Below are 16,767 nucleotides of genomic sequence, written 5' to 3'. Positions count from 1 at the left end.
CAGGCCACCGGACGGGAACAGGCTACACAAGTAACAACTGGAATTAAGATGCAGGCCCTTTGGGGCGCCTGGGTGGCTCAGTCGGTGGAGCGTCCGACTTCGGCTCAGGTCGTGATCTCGCGGTCCGTGAGTTCGAGCCCCGCGTCGGGCTCTGTGCTGACGGCTCAGAGTTTACAGCCTGCTTCGGATTCTGTGTCTCCCTCTGTCTCTGCCCCTCCCCTGCTCATGCTCTGTCTCTCTCTCTCCCCGTCAAAAATAAACATTGAAAAAAATTTTTCTAATAAAAATTAAAAACAAAATTGCAAACAACAAACAAACCGCAGGCCCTCTGACTTCTGGTCAAGCCCGGGATGCCCCAGTTTGTACCACGCCTCCACTGACACGGCTCAAAGAAGCACACATGGCTCCTTTCCGTTGCACGTTCCCTTGCGTGGAAACTCACTTCCGCTCCAGACGGAGCTCCCTAACAACGTGTTCTATACTGTGCTGTACCAGGTTTCAAAACCATGCCAAGGGCGGGGGGCATCATAAACTGGGCAGGGACTTCCCTGCTGGTCAGAACATCCACTCACTCACCTCTTTACAAGCCCAGCCCTGACCGAGTCCCTGGCTGGTGGGAGTTCCTCGAAGACTTCTTAACACTTGCCTTCAGCACCGTGCTGAGAAAATAGTAGAAACTCAATAAAGACTTATCAATTGATTTTCAATTCCTACAGAGAGCTTTCCGTGGCTGGGTTTTATAACCTCCCTGCTTCTCTCGCACCTGCCCTCTCTCCCCTCTTCCAAGGCCCTTAGAAGTCCCACTTCCTGCCGACCACATGGTTAACAAGCTCTCTTTCCTCCTGACTCATGAACTGCCCCTTTCCATCCATACTGCACGACTCAGCACTTACTCATTCAGTCAAGAATCATTGGTGGCTTCTATGGTACTTGGCCCGCTTCTCCCACTAGACCCTAAGCTGCTGCCCTTCGTGAACGATTTGGTCAGACACGTCTCTGAGCTGGAACACTAACATGACTCACCAACTGCTCTTAGACGCGAGGGACCATTTCCCCAGGGTAGTATTCCTCCCCCGGCCCCTGTCTGAGGCCTGCTTCACCTTCTCCATGCAGGACTACACTCCAGGCAGCGGTCAACTACAAGAGTTCCTACCCAACATCTCTGCCCTGGAGGGCTGAGCTGAGCACTCTTCAGTACCCTGAATCCCATGGAGGTCTACTGTATGGGTGTCATATCTGTGGCCAGAAATTTTCCTTCCTGACGCTAATCCTGTATGGAATATCCTCAAAGAACATCTGAAAGGCGGGTTTTCATATCCACAGGAGTGCTCTTTATGACATTTTTACCTCCAAACAATTGTCAGCCTAAAGCTACACATTGTCTTTGATGAGCACTATTTTTAATTTGCTTTGTTAAGTTAGTGAAATGGAAATGTAGAGGGTATAAAGAAGAAAGCAGGCAGACAGGTAGATAGATGGATAGATGGATGGATAGATTAATGGATAGATAGATAGTAGATAGATAGATGATAGATAAATGAGTGGATGGATGGGTGGATGGATGGATGGATGGATGGATAGATGGATAGATGGATAGACTGATGGATAGATAGATAGATAGATAATAGATAGATCAGTAAATGGGTGGATAGATGGATGGATGGATGGATGGATGGACGGATGGATGGATAGATAGATAGGTAGATAGAGGATAGATAGATAATAGATAGATGAATGGATAGATAGATAGATAGATTAGATAGATGGATGATAGGTAAATGGGTGGATGGATGAATGGATAAATAGATGAATAAATAGATAATAGATAGATAGGCAGATAGATGATAGATAGGTAAATGGGCAGATAGATGGATGGATGGATAGATAGATATAGAAATAGATAGATGATAGATATATAGAAATACCAAGCGTTCTAGGCCATTAGCCCATGTCTGCAATGTGGAGAAAACGTCTCACTCTCAGGGAGATGATGTTCCTGCCTTAGTGACTTAGCTGGCTCACGACAGAGCCCTGAGCATCACCTTGCTTAACCGTGTGAGAAACCGTTTCCACAAATCTGAGAACTTACTGTGAATGCCACAGAGGCCAGGGCAGATATTGCATCTATTTCCAGAACAGAAACATGAGCTTTACTGTGACGCTCACCCACCCCCCACTCCGTACTACCCACGTAATAAACCCCTGCAGCCCCATCTCAGCGGCAGCTGCCTAACTGGGGCTTACCGCTGTATCATCACGATCTGGTCAGGAGGGGGAACCACACCAGTCATCGGACAGCGAGATCTGAATATGAGCCTTTAACTGGGCCACCGAAAGAGCAAGGAGAACATTACGGGGTTTGGCAACGCAAATAAATACGCAAGTGTCACCACCAGCGCAGGCTGGGAGCACAAAGGAGGGGGTTGGAATTATTCAAACTTAGAATCTCGATGGAAGGGCCTGTGGCGTCAAGGCTCAGCCCCTGGAGAGAGTACGGTACTCAGCTGGGTGCGGGTCTCTTGGCGGTCGGGGGCTGGGCGGCTGGGTGGCTGAGTGGTTGTGTGGACGGTGGAGGAGAGGGATGAAACTGGCACCACAAGTGTTGGGCAAACGCGATCCAGCCACTGCTCTGGATTGGAATCGCTGCTGCCAGCGGGGAGAAGGTCTCTTGGAGCCACAGAACGGGAAGGAAGGAAGCCAATGGGACACAAGTGAATCGCAGCTACTTCCTCCTTCCTCCTCCCACAGCCTGACGTTGTCTCTCTAGTGCCCCTCATGAGCGGCGCGTAACGGGGAGCCAGCTTGAGAACCAGCGGGGCTTGCAGAGTCCGATTCCAAGCCTCACCAAGCAGAGTCTCGAGGGCACAGCTTATTACTGAGACACATAATAGTCGGCACATCTGGCGGGCAGGGAGTCCCCACACCTGGCGGCTGTCTTGGCGTGGGTGGGGGGGGGGCGTCCTCCCAGTTCTTCAGGATAAGAAAGCCAAGAAGGTCATCGACCCGCAGGGAACACAAATGGGGAACCCGGAGATGACGAACTTTGCCACGTCGAGCAGATGAGCAGAGGGAACCGGTGGAGGTCAAAGAACATACAGATTCTTCCTTGGGCGGGAACAGAGCTTGCGCGCAAGACCGTGGCCATGAGTAGGCTGCGGGGAGTCGGGTGGGGCTGGGGCTCCCCATTCCTGGCGAGTAGACCCCTGAACTGAGTCGGGCAGAGGGGTCAGAACTCACACCTTTGACTAATTCCTTGGACCGTATCCACCCTGGGCCCCAGTTCCTTCCTCCACCAAATGAAGACGTCAGTCCTTTCAACACCAACATTCTGTAACTCCTTCCCTTTGTCCTCCGGCACCTGCCCTAGAAAGTAACCGGCAGGTCTGTACGGTTCTCGGAAGTTTCAATTCTTTCTTCCAGGGGGTATAAATATTCCATGAAACCTCTCTACGTGCAGGAAGCAGAAGGGACCCCTCTCCGCAGGGCCCAGATCCGATATCAAAAGGTGGACCGTTTGGGGAAACAAAGTGGATTCCTTTGCATGACAGCATGGAGGCTCCCAGAGATTTCAGGGCTTCTGAAGGGAAAACGGTTTGATCATTAGGGGAAGGAGGCGGGTAGGGGTGTGAAGAGAGGAACTCACACAGCTTTGTTGAATTATCACATATCCAAGAGAGCAGCATCTCTAGAGGACCCCCCCCCCGCCCCCGTGCCCCCCAGGCAAGGGGGTCCAGGACACAATTTCTGATCTTAAGGGCATTTCTATTTAGCTCATTGGCTCACGCAGCCAATGTTTGTCGAATCCTCGCCTGTAGGAACTGATTTAGGCTGACAGAGTGCAAGCAGGACTGACCGTGTCCTGTCTTCCTGGAGCTTCGGACTAATGGGAAAGACACAGCAGAATACATGGCAAGGAGATACATACACAAAGAAATGAATCAATAATGGGAAATTCTGAGAAGTGGTAATCAGAAAACAAAGAGAGGGCTAAGGGGAAGTAATAAGGTAGGGTTGAGGGTTACAGGTTGCTTTGGGTAAAACCCACGGGGAAAATCTTGCTGGGCAGAGCTTGAACACCAGTCAGGAAAAGGGTGGGAAGGGGGGAAAAGGAGGCCTTTCCAGGCAGAGCAAGCAACACACACAAGAGGATGAAGGGTACAAAAGAATCCGCCTGTCTGGGTCCCTAAAACAGGCTGCGTGTCCAGGATGAGAGAGGAGAGTGAGGGCAAGCTGCAGAGGAAGGTAGGACCCAGATCGATCTGTTGGGCTATCCATGTTAAGGAGATTATACTCTGGCTGATGGAGGGGAACAGACGGGAGAGGCAGGGCCATCAGCAAGGAGACTGGGCCATAAAAGAGATTTAGAGGCTTGGATGACAGTGGAGATGAAGACAAATGCATGAATTAGAGATCTAGCTTGAAACAACCAAACTTGCCCCCAGGTGCCACGCAGGGAGTGAGAAAGTGAGTTCTAGGATTCTTCGAGGGCAAGCTGTCAGCACAGAGTCCACCGCAGGGCTCGAACTCATGGAGTGTGAGATCATGACCTGAGCTGAAGTCGGACGCTCAACCGACTGAGCCACCCAGGCGCCCCGGAAAAATAATTTTTAAAAAACCACTTGTAAGGGGCGCCTGGGTGGCTCAGTCGGTTGAACATCTGATCCTTGGTCTCAGCTCACGTCATGATCCCAGGTTTGTGGGATCGGGCCCCACGTCGGGCTCTGTGCTGAGCAAGGAGACTGCTTAGGATTTTCTCTCTCTCCCTCTGCCTTCCCCTCCTGGTGATCTCTCTCTCTCTCTCTCAAAAATAAAAAAAAAAGAGATAATAAAAACCACCTGTAGATTCAGAAACATTAAAGATCATATGTATTATAATATTTAATAATAAAAGGTTAAAAATAAAATAGAAGAGTGACTATCGATAGAATGAGAGAAAAACAAACTGGGAAGGGATGCAAGGAACCATTCTGGGTGTTGGATGTACCCTAAATCCGGATTTGAATGGTGAATGATTTGGTGTTAGTGTAGATTATACATGGCCATGAATGCTTTGCGCTTCCTCCCGTGGAAAGACTGGCCTCGTGATCTGCTTGCACAGTGGAATTAGATGGAAACTGACATTCTGGGACTTTTGAGGTCTTGCAACTTCCGCCTGGTTTGCTTGGGGTGTCCATCATGGAGCAAACCAATGCCTACAACATTCTGATTATCTGAGGCTACCATGTTGGGAAGAAGCCCAAGCTTGCCACATGGAGAACTCCAAATGAGAGAGAGAGAGAGAGAGAGACAGAGAGACAGAGAGAGAGAGAGAGAGAGAGAAAGAGAGGTAACAGTGCCTGCTTGTTCCACCATCCCAACCCAGGTGTGAGACGTGTAAGCAAAGAAGCCTCCAGAAGCCTCCAGCCCTAGCCGTTATCTGATGGTAACTGAGTGAGGGAGAACCACTTGGCTGTGTCCAGTCAACCGACGGAACCAGAGGAGAAAATAAGAACTTGTTTTAAAACCACTAGGTTTTGAGGTCGTCTATGACTTAGCAATATAACCAGATCACCAGAACAGGTATATTATACATATGTATATTGGACCCTTTATAAATGTATATTATACTTCAATTAAAAACAAGTAGAGGGGCACCTGGGGGGCTCAGCTGGTTAAGCATCCAACTCTTGATTTCGGCTCAGGTCACCATCTCATGGTTGGGAGATCGAGCCACTCAGGGGTGAGGAGGTAACGAATACTTGCCTTTTCCTTCCTCTTTCCTCTAGCTCTTCCTTGGCAAAACCACTTTCTGCTTTCCTTTCCCATCCAGCGGGAACTTCCCTTATATCCTTCCCTCCCCCTCTTTTTCTCTGGCCTTATGGTCTAGTGTCAACGGCGTAAAGTTGGAAAGGACAAAACCAGATTTACCAAGAAAGTATTTCAAAACATATCATCCCATGACGGTGGTATCTAAGGCGAGCTGTCTACACGGATGCTATTGGAAAGAATGGGGGAGTGGGGGCAGGGGCAGCAGGCTGTAGGTTCAGGAAACAAGCTAGGACTGGGGGGACCAGGATAGGCCTGAGGCCAGGCTGAGGCACTGGTGCCTGGGGAGTGGGACAAGGTGCAGGATGGGCTATATGTCAATTCTCAGGGTAAGGTGAAGACAGAAAGGCACACGGAGCACGTTCAAGCAAGAACTAATTCCAGGATGCAAAGACACTAACTAGGCAGCGGGAACCCCGAGAACGGTGTGCCTATAACACGCACTTGGCCTTGAACCTGTCTCTCTCTGGTTGCGTCACCCTCCTCCGGCGTGCCCGTATTTACCCAATAACAATCCTGGGGTCCAGACACACAGGACGATGGCGTTGATGTGACATACCCCTCCCACTGGGAGAACAGAGCAGAAATCGGGGCATTCATGCGCCCGGAGCTGCCTGGGTTCTGTATGTGAGCACTGTTAGGGTCATGGCCCGACCTCCAGCTGAGCCACTGGGCCATCCTGCTGTTCTCCCTTCTATTGCTGAGCCTTGCGATCGCTGTGCCCATCAGTCCATGCTCCTCCCAGGGTTTCTCTGCCCGTACTCAGGCTTTGGCTTGGCTCAGGCAACTACCCTGACTTGGAACCCCCACCTCCAATCTAAGTCTTCTCTACATAGATGGTCCGTTATAGCACCAGATGTCCAACCCAGAGTCATCGATAAAAGAAAGACAGAAGTCGAATCGCAACTGGCAAACTCCATCGAAGAATGTAGAGGAAATGGGTAACACATTTTAGGAAGATTCGTGTTTAACATTACTTTCTTCGGGGCGCCTGGGTGGCTCCGTCGGTTAAGCGTCCAACTTCAGGTCAGGTCATGATCTCACAGTTCATGGGTTCGAGCCCCGCGTCGGGCTCTGTGCTGACAGCTCGGAGTCTGGAACTAGCTTCGGATTCTGTGTCTCCCTCTCTCTCTGCCCCTCCCCTGCTCACACTCTGTCTCTGTCTCTCTCAAAAATAAATAAAACGTTAAAAAAAATTTACTTTCTTCTTTCTTAAGGTTTATTTATTTATTTTGAGGGAGAGTGCATGCTCAGGAGTGGGATGAGGGGCAGAGAGAAAGGGAGAGAGAGAATCCCAAGCAGGCTCCATGCTGTCAGCACGGAGCCCGACGGAGGGCTCGATATCATGATGATGAGATCATGACGAGAGCCGAAATCAAGAGTTGAACGTTTAACCAACTGAGCCACCCAGGCACCCCATAAAATGATTTTCTTTTTTCTTTTAAAAAATTGTTTAATGTTTATTTATTTTTGAGAGGGAGAGAGACAGAGCATGAGCGGGGGAGGAGCAGAGAGAGAGAGGGAGACACAGAATCGGAAGCAGGCTCCAGGCTCTGAGCTGTCGGCACAGAGCCCATCACAGGGCTGAAATCCACGCACCGTGAGATCATGACCTGAGCCCAAGTCGGGCGCTTAACCGACTGAGCCACTTAGGAGCCCTCCTTTTCTTTTTTAATTCAGACTTTATTCATCTAATTCAGCTGCCTGGAATAATACCTCTTTCCATGGCCACGTGAAATAAATGAGGTGTTTCTGTGGCTGGAAAAAAATGTACACAGGCACCAAGGCTTTAAATAAATTGTAAAGTTGCTGGCTTTGCCCCACACAGAGGACATTTACTTTTCCAGGCATTTCTGCTGAGTTTATCCCAAGTCCAAAGAATGACCTAATGTGTAACTTAAAAAAAGGTAAACTTTGGTATCAAAAAGAACTCTCCATGTAGCAAAAATCACATCCTCTTAAGGATATTAACATACCCCCTCCAGGGAGGCTCTAAAATTTTTAGAGGCATCTTCTGACTGCTGTCAAATACTTATTAACCAGACTTTTTCTTTAAGGGCTATTCTTCTATATAATTTCGTCCAATTATTTTGAGAAGAGTATTAGATTTGCCTCTCGGTACTTTTTTCCCTGAGCGGAGATTAGGAACTGTATTGGGAAATAATATTGATTTATCCAAATGGATTTGTTTTACAAGGTGAAAATAATCCTGTAATATCGCTACGTAAATATGGATGAGAAATTGACCATATAATTAGCTACCCATCTTTTTTGCTGCATCCGGTTTGTTACTAAAATGTGTCTTCTGGTAAATCCTCATTATAACTCCGGGCGTCGTACGACAGGCAAGTTCTCAGGATATGCCTTTTGCATTTCCTTCAAATTCAGAAAGTCATCAGCAAAGGACTAGAGTGGAAAAGAGCATCTCCACATCCAAGGAGCCACTCCTCTGTGGCATGATTCAGTCTCTGTGGATGCTCCTTCTCTGCTGGGCGTTTCTGTGACTTCTGCCTTGTTCCATTTGTCTATCCTGCCCGACCACCTACTCTCTGCTGATTCATAGCACCAGTTATGGACCCGTATCACCCTTTAGACCCAGGATGTGGGAGACATAACAAGGGCTTTGAAATCAGATCTGAATTTAAAGCTCATACTACATTTCTAGCTGTATGAACTTTGGCAAGTATAAGTGTCCCCCAAAGCAGGAACACTAGTTCCCCTGACAGATTTGTGCCTTCTAATCCACTGGTAAGGTCAGTTTGTCCCTTTATTACTCATATTAACTTTGTGCGTTTGGCTTAAGGTGGTGCCCATAACACATCCATGTAAAGGGATTCGTGGAGACTTTGTAAATATCTCGTTTCCCACGTCAAACTTTCAGCTTACTTGTAGCATCCGTTGTCAATGTTTAACTAAATCGGTTATTATTCCGATGACTTTCTACTTCATTCTCCCCACATTTATTAGTTGGCTCTGTCCCACAGCAACGAGCTTTGTCTTCTTTTTTCATGATCGTTGTGGGTTTGTAAATTCTGATTTTGTTCAGTTCAGTGCTCAGACTCCCCCGGGGTTGGCCAGGGGGACTTCCTTCTGGCTGGCACCTGTGTCCTCTTACGTGTCCTCATCACTCTCTGAGGACCTTCTTATTCCCTTTGCTCATGTTGTGAGTTCCTCCCGCATATTTCTTGCCCCAGCTCTGGAATCCGCTCTGTCGGTGAAGCATCCGACTGTTGGTTTCGGCTCAGGTCATGATCTCGCAGTTCGTGAGTTTGAGCCCCGCGTCAGTGGGAACCTGACAGTGTGGAGCTTGCTTGGGACTCTCTCTCTCCCTCCCTCTCTGCCCCTCCCCGCTCTCTCTAAATACATAAATAAATAAACTTTAAAAAAATAAATCAAAGGGTTTGACAATTTCAGTACACACTGTCAATAAGGAATGCCTTGAAGTCAAGATACAAGACGTGTTTCTTGGCTGCAGACTCCTAGTCTCTGGTCACCACCAGTCTAGCCATTTACAAACCCTTTCGTGTATTCGCTACACCAGATATTTGCTGATATGGGAAGTCAGCCAACGTTGACAAATGTGCCAGATAAGGCATGCAGGGGTCAACGACGACACTCCCTCTTTGTCATTTGCTGTCTGATGCTACAACATGACAAACTCAACCCTCAGCAAGATCCAGATTTCCCGCTCAAGGATACTGGCATGTTTACCGCCCCCCCCCAGAGCACCCCAACTTTTCGGCTAATGAAAGATAAGGTATATGGGGACTAAGGAGGGCACTTGTCCTGATGAGCACCGGGCGACGCACGGAAGGCCGAATTTCTGTATCATACACCTGAAATTAATAGAGCGCTCTATGTTCACGACACCGGAATTAAAATAAAAAGCTTAAAAACAAAGATAAGGTATAACAAGCTTCCCGTTGAGGCTGCAACCAGAAAAAACAACACCTACTCTCAGTGACCGGCTGAACCTCATGTCTCTCTATCTCATTTCATTTCATCTGTTATCCGGAGCACAGGAAGTATATATTTTCTCTGGAAAAGGAAATGGGGTTTACGGTAGAGAAGGGATGCGTCCCCCGTCACCTATTCAGCAACTAGAACATTTGAACCATGACTGACTCTGACGCTGATGAAGTTTTCTAATTGTTAGAAATTTTTGGGGGGACGCCTGGGTGGCTCAGCCGGTTGTGCGTCTGGCTTCAGCTCGGGTCATGATCTCACAGTTGGTGAGTTCGAGCCCCACGTCCGGCTCTGTGCTGACAGCGTGGAGCCTGCTTGGGATTCTCTCTCTCTTTCCCTCTGTCTACCCCATACACCTGCTCTCTCTCTCTCAAAATAAATAAATAAATAGATAGATAGATAGATAAATAAATAAATAAATAAATAAAATCAGCTGCCTTGCCTTCGCTTGGATTCAAAAGGTGTCTCTCTCATCTTTGCGTTATTTTGACATTAAAATGCCTCTAGGTACCTCTAAGCAGGCAGCTAATAACGAGGCCTGTCCCCAGTGCCTTCCGTGACACAGAATCGCCCCAGACAAAGGGCAGTATTCTGCTGCCCTCTCTGGTTTCCCCTTCCTGTTCTGGTTCATTTGTCTGTCTGTCTGTTTGTTTGTTTTACCCCATCACTGGCTATGGAGACGGAGGGACACATTGTAGCCACACAAGGTACCTGTGGATTGGGACCGTAGGCCACACACTTGCCATGTTTGAGCCCACGTGGCTCTTCAAACCCAAGCAACTGCCAAATCAGTGCTGGGAGAAAGCATTCCTTTTTTTTTTTTTTTTTTTTTTTTTTTTTTTTTGAGAGAGAGAGAGAGAGAGAGAACGGGAGCAGGGGAGGGTCAGAGAGAGAGAGGGAGAGAGAGAATCCCAAGCAGGTTCCACACTGTCAGCACAGAGCCCTACTCGGGGCTTGAAACCACGAACCATGAGATCATGACCCAAGCTGAAACCAAGAGTCAGGTGCTTAACTGACGGAGCCCCCCCCAGGAGCCCCAGAAAGCATTTCTGATTCCAGGCAAATTCCAGACCTGCTTTCTGTCAGCCAGCTCTCCCCTGCTCACTGTTGTGGTTCCTGCCACCCTTCCTTTTAGGGACATGCTTGGCCTCCCCTTTCTGACTTATCTACTCATTTAGATCTTTGGCTAGATGTCACTTGCCCCACTTAACTTCTAAATAGCACTTAATTATTTCACAAGCAGACTGCTGATAACGTGCTGGAGGTGTGTGAGGTACCTGTTCCATTTATAATTTGCTTCCACCGGAAAGGTCTTGAGGAACCCTTTCAGGAAAGTTGATTTCCTCCAGGGACCTGGCAAGTCTACGTCCTCCTGGGGAATCTGGGATCCTAAATCCTTTGTCCCAGGAGCACTGCCTTAATCAGCCTGTGCTGCAGACCGACCCAGTTTGAACAACAGTGTTTATTCCTCACGGTTCCGGAGACTGAGAAGTCCAAGATCAAGGTGTCGGCAGATGGGAGCCTCTTCCGCACATGGCGGAGAGATCATCACTCTCCTGTCCTCTCTTTCTCTCTTTTTTAAAAAATTTTTTTAATGTTTTAATTTACTTTTGAAGGAGAGAGAGAGACACAGCATGAGGGGGGGAGGAGCAGAGAGAGAGAGGGAGACACAGGATCTGAAGGAGGCTCCAGGCTCCGAGCTGTCAGCACAGAGCCCGACGCGGGGCTCGAACTCACGGACCGCGAGATCATGACCTGAGCCGAAGTCGGCCACTCAACCGACTGAGCCACCCAGGCGCCCCTCCTGTCCTCTCTCTTAAGGGCACTGATCCCACTCAGGAGGGCCCCACACTGTGACCTAATCACCTCCCAAAGGCCCCACCCCCATATACATCCTACTGGGGGCTGGGGTTTCAGCATATGAATTGGGGAGGGACAGGAATATTCAGTCCCTGGCTGGCACGTTCACACTCATCAGTACACACACTGATCAGTAAGTACATGAGGCTCCATTTTCTGGTTCCAAAAATCACTTGTATGGGAGCGGGGTATTTGATCCCAAACGAGGGCAAAAAATATTGTTGTCCAGGGATTTCGTTTCAAATACGTTGTTTAATTCGATTTTTAAAATAAACTACTTTTTAAAAACGATTGGTTTTCTAACAGAGCTTTCTAGAGATTCTAAGATTCTCTTCCACCCTGTGTTAAGAATGCCCACCTAGGTGGATGCCTGGGTAGCTCAGTCGGTTAATAATGTGTCTGACTCTCGATTTCAGCTCGGGTCGTGATCTCACTGTTCATGGGTTCGAGCCCCGCAACTGGCTCTGTGCTGACAGTGCACACACAAGCACGCGTTCTCTCTCAAAATAAATAAATAAACATTTAAAACATAAAAAAAATAAATAAATAAGAATGCCCACGCTGATGAGTCAGGGACTTCGAACAGAAGCTGTGAGTCCTCCGCTATGTCACCTGCAGGAAGCCTTGAGATCCGTCCACACGGTGACTAAGGCTCGCGGTGTTCCAAACACGGGCAGGAGAGCAGCGACCAGCTTTCCTTTACCGACGTGGGGCAGTGTCTTCCCAGGGTGGTATGTTAGAAAGAGCCCACTGGGAGCCGAGCAGGGTCGGGGTCAAACCCTGTACCCCCTCCTACACAAGTGTCCCTTCGTTTCGTAATCTGTAAAATGGGCATATTTGCTGTGTGAGGGTGCTTTCCAGATCTGAAGCGGTCAAGTTCTTGGCACGCAGTAAATATACAACAAGTGAAACTAGGGTGATTCTCATCCGACGAGGAACAAATGTCTTTGAGAAAGAAAGCTCTACCCTTTTATATTGATCTACTCAAAATGCCATTGTATCTATACATGATAAAATGATCTATAAAATGAGAAGCTAAGTATTCTAGCAGCAGCAAAACATGGAGGTCTTCGTTCCAGAAAACAGTTTTCTCGACCCTGATATTCTGATGAAAAAGCCCAGGTCAGGCAAAGCACCCCCCACCTCCCGATCTTTGCCCTTTGGCTTTTTTAAATCACCACTGCAGATCGTTTTGTTTCCTCACTGAGGTGTTCTGGAGTTGGCATGGGAAGAAAAAAAAGCATAATAAAATAATTCTTTGAGACAAGTTTAGAGAGGAGCTTTCCCAGAAGACAGGATCCTGGCTTTGAGTCACATAAAGTGTGTGCTTTGTCAATAACACAAGGAACAAAGGCATGAATGAATTTTATTTTGTTGGACAAGCAGTTCGGAATACAGATAAGGCCAGGCAAGCCACTAAACTCTTAAATAAATGTTTTAGCACTATCTAGAAAGAAAGACTGCAATTGATTCCAATCTTTTGTGACAGAAAATCAGTTCTTTTAAAACTCCCCGGGCAGCAAATAGTAACAAAAATGTCCTGTTTCTAATAAGAGTCCGGGAAAGGGTTGCAAAATAAAACATTGTCTCTGGAAACCTACAAGCTGCAATTAACATGCATGAAATTTCCCCAGGTGCCTTCCTTCCCTTTCCCTTTTGTCTCAAAGGAAAAAAAAAACCCAAAAACAAGCTTACTGTGATTTGTAATTTTGTAAAACGATATATTCTAATTATCCGTAGGGTCTTTCAATATTTCCAAAGACACAGGAAGAGATATTTTAATACCAAACAAGTCCAAGTGTGGAATGCACGGATAGCACTAACACCCCGGCGGCGACTGCTACGGAGTTTTTAGCGTGTGGAGGGATTTTCTTTTATTTCAACAATGTAACAGTTGCTAAAATCTGCCCATACCCAACATCTGCGGGGCTTACAGACATTCACCGAGCAGAGGGGTTCTCTGACTTGGGCCGCCAAGCATCAGAACACCTGGAAAAGGGGTCGAATTGCGGATCTCCGGGCCCCACCCCCAGAGTATCTGATTCAGTAGGTCTGCGTGGGGTCTCGGAAGCTGCACCTCTTACAAGTTCCCAGATGCCGCTGAGGCTGCTGGTCTAGGGAACTCGCTTTCAGAACTACCACATCAACATTAAGAATCACAGACCACTTTCACGGAAAAGGATAAGAATTTACCACCAGAAACAATCATGTGAAAGGCAGGATGATGTTGAATTACTAGCATTGTCCTTTTTTCTTCCTTAGGATAGTTTTAACAGCCTCATGGAATGTCCTACAAGTCCACTTATTGGTTTTCTACCAGCTTCTGCATCTGGTCCCTGTATTCTTTGGTTGCCTGGGACCACCCGTGTGATGCTGACATCGAGCTCTAACCATGCCTCTGCTCAAACACCCTCAGTGGCTGGGCATTGCCTATGGAACAAGATGAGGTCTCCCAGGCGTGACACTCAAAGCTGTCCTCCATCATGACTTGCCACCTTGCCGGGCTCACTTCCCATCTGACCTTGCCACCAACCTACAGTATTTGCCGTGCCCTTGCTAGACCTAGGGTCAACATGTCCCCGGCGAGTGCTTAACATCTCCCAGCCTGAGTATCTGAGCACATAGGTGAATGGAACTGTACCAAAGCCAAACCAGGGTGTCCATCACAAATGATCCCAACTTAAACTCGTTGAACACCTGCTCGCTCATATCTGTATGTTCCAGAATAGAGCCGCGGATGGTGAATCGGTGTGGGCTTATGGGTTCCCAGAGATGGTTGGCTGTCCCTTCCTAAGCATCCCGCTCTGAGGAACCTCATCCCCACCATGTTCTGACTCTCTTTGCTTTGGAAAGTGATCAATCAAGCTGTGTCCACTGCAGGGACATTCGCGGTTGTCTTTGGCTATTGGCCAACAACAGTAGGTAGGGTTCTTCTTGCTCAGATGGAATAACATGAATCAGAGAGAGATGTGATTGTCACAATGGGACGGTGATGGGACTGACTAGGGGTCCACTGACGCCATCGGTTACAGATTTAAAGTTTCTCTAGTGACAAAAATACAGGGATACACAAAGATGTGCACACCCCTTGTTCCGGATGGAGGTACAGCGTCTCACACCCCAGCACTCCCATGGGAATCAGACCTGTGGATCACACCACTTGCTCTGAGCGAGGATTCCCAGATGAGAAGAACTTTCTATGCCTTGGGCACAAGGTTTATACCCTCCTGGACTCCTTCCCATCGGATCACCTCATGACGGCAGTTAGATACCTACTGGCCTGCCTATCAACCATGTGCAGGTGACTGAAACACAGCAATCTTCCCTTCCCCTGGTCCTGAGTAATTATGGAGGGTGAGGGAACCAGAAGCCAGTTTCCCGGGCATAGCCTCTCCCAGCATACCCCAGCTCTGGAGCTATGTGAGATCCGTTCCTGTAATACACCAGACCCTTAGCACGATGGCTAGCAGGCAGTAGGAGCTCCATGAAAGTTTGCTATCCCTCCGCATCCGAAAATCCCACCATCCTTTAAAAGCCACTCCATTGGCATCTCGCGGAATGAAACCTCCGTTCCCACCACAAAAGCACACGGGAAACTCTCCCTTCTTGAGAAGCCCAGAGCACCCTGAGTGGGTGGCTCCCATGCTCCATCCCACTCTCTGGGGACATGACCTCGCCCATGACCGCTAACCCCTTGACTCGAGAGCCCGCATCTCCCATGTTTGCACGTCACCTTGTGCCTAACATGGACCCTGCATCTCAGAGAGTCTAGCCATTTTATCATGGACACGATTGTTAATTTTAGAGCCAAAATGCAATACCTTGCGCCGTTTACCTATTTTTATCCCAGCTGGCCTGCAGTAAAACCAACAAGAACGGATTTCATAAAATCGGAAGTAGGACCTCTGAAAACAGGTTTCCCAAACACTCACAGTTGAGTCAGCTTGTTATACCTTTTCTTCTTCTTTTTTTTTTTCAAGGAGAAATAAACCAGCGGGTTCCTCGAGCCTTGAAAATAAATTTGCTGAAGGCTTAAATCCACTGACCCTAATAAATTCCTTTTCTTCAAGGAGTGGCATTCATAGTGGAGATAATTGCTGGTAACCCTAAGTGATTCACTTCTGTACAACGTCTGAAAGGTGGTGGTATGGGATATTTCGGCGTTCGCAAACCCGGTACGCAGATCGCAGAATGGGTTTTTATTTTTGTTTTTTTTTTAAGTGTTCTTCTGTGTCAAGCCCTGGGTCAGATGCCATCTTCCGGCACACTCTGCATAAAATTTAAATTGCGGCATTAATTATCGTGACAGGATGCAGATGTTAATTTTCCGAAACGTTTTCAGGCCTTAGCCTCACAAAGTTCGGAGCGGTGTCGGGGGATGGCAGTCGGCAGCAGTGAAAGCACAGACAAGTGACTTATTTTCTGGACCTCCAAAATAGCAGGGGTGATCATGGGCACCTCACATGGTTCTCACTGGAATGAAATACCCCGAGAGCGCTCGGTACGTTGAGGAGTGCTTCACAAATGTGAGTTACTACCGAATCTATTCGTAGACACATCGTATGTCACAGCAGGAGAGGTGCTCAGAGACCCTCTCATCCATCATTGAGCCCAGAGTGGCTGTTACTTGTTTGAGAGTCCAAGGGTCAAAAGACTACCCCTCTTTCCACAATAGAACCGAGCACAAAGCTAACTTAGCAGAAGCCAAATTTTCTGTTAACTCATACGTTACGAATATTTCTAAACCAGAAACACTGGTAGGGGTTCAAAGCTGTCTCCTCAAGAAAGATATGTTGGAGTCCTTAACCCCAGTCCCTTAGGATGTGATGTTCCCCGGAGATGGGGTCTTTATAGAAGTGATCAAGTTACAATGAGGTCATTAGGGTGGGCCCTAATCTCAAGGACTGTTATCCTTATAAAAATGGGAAGCTGGCCACAGAGACAGGCACACACACACACACACACACACACACACAGAAGGCCATGTGAACGTGAGATGGGGTGATGCGTCAGCCAGCTGAGGAACTCCAAACGCCCAAGATTGTCAGTAAAAATTGCCAGGAGCTAGGAGAGAATCATGGAACAGATTCTTCCTCGCTGCCCTCGGGAAAAAAACGAACAAAAACAAAAGCAAAC

Source organism: Panthera leo, chromosome E3, assembly GCF_018350215.1.
Source record: "Panthera leo isolate Ple1 chromosome E3, P.leo_Ple1_pat1.1, whole genome shotgun sequence".
NCBI lineage: Eukaryota > Metazoa > Chordata > Mammalia > Carnivora > Felidae > Panthera > Panthera leo.
The sequence above is the reverse complement of the archived record's forward strand: the minus strand, read 5'-3'. Positions refer to the sequence as shown.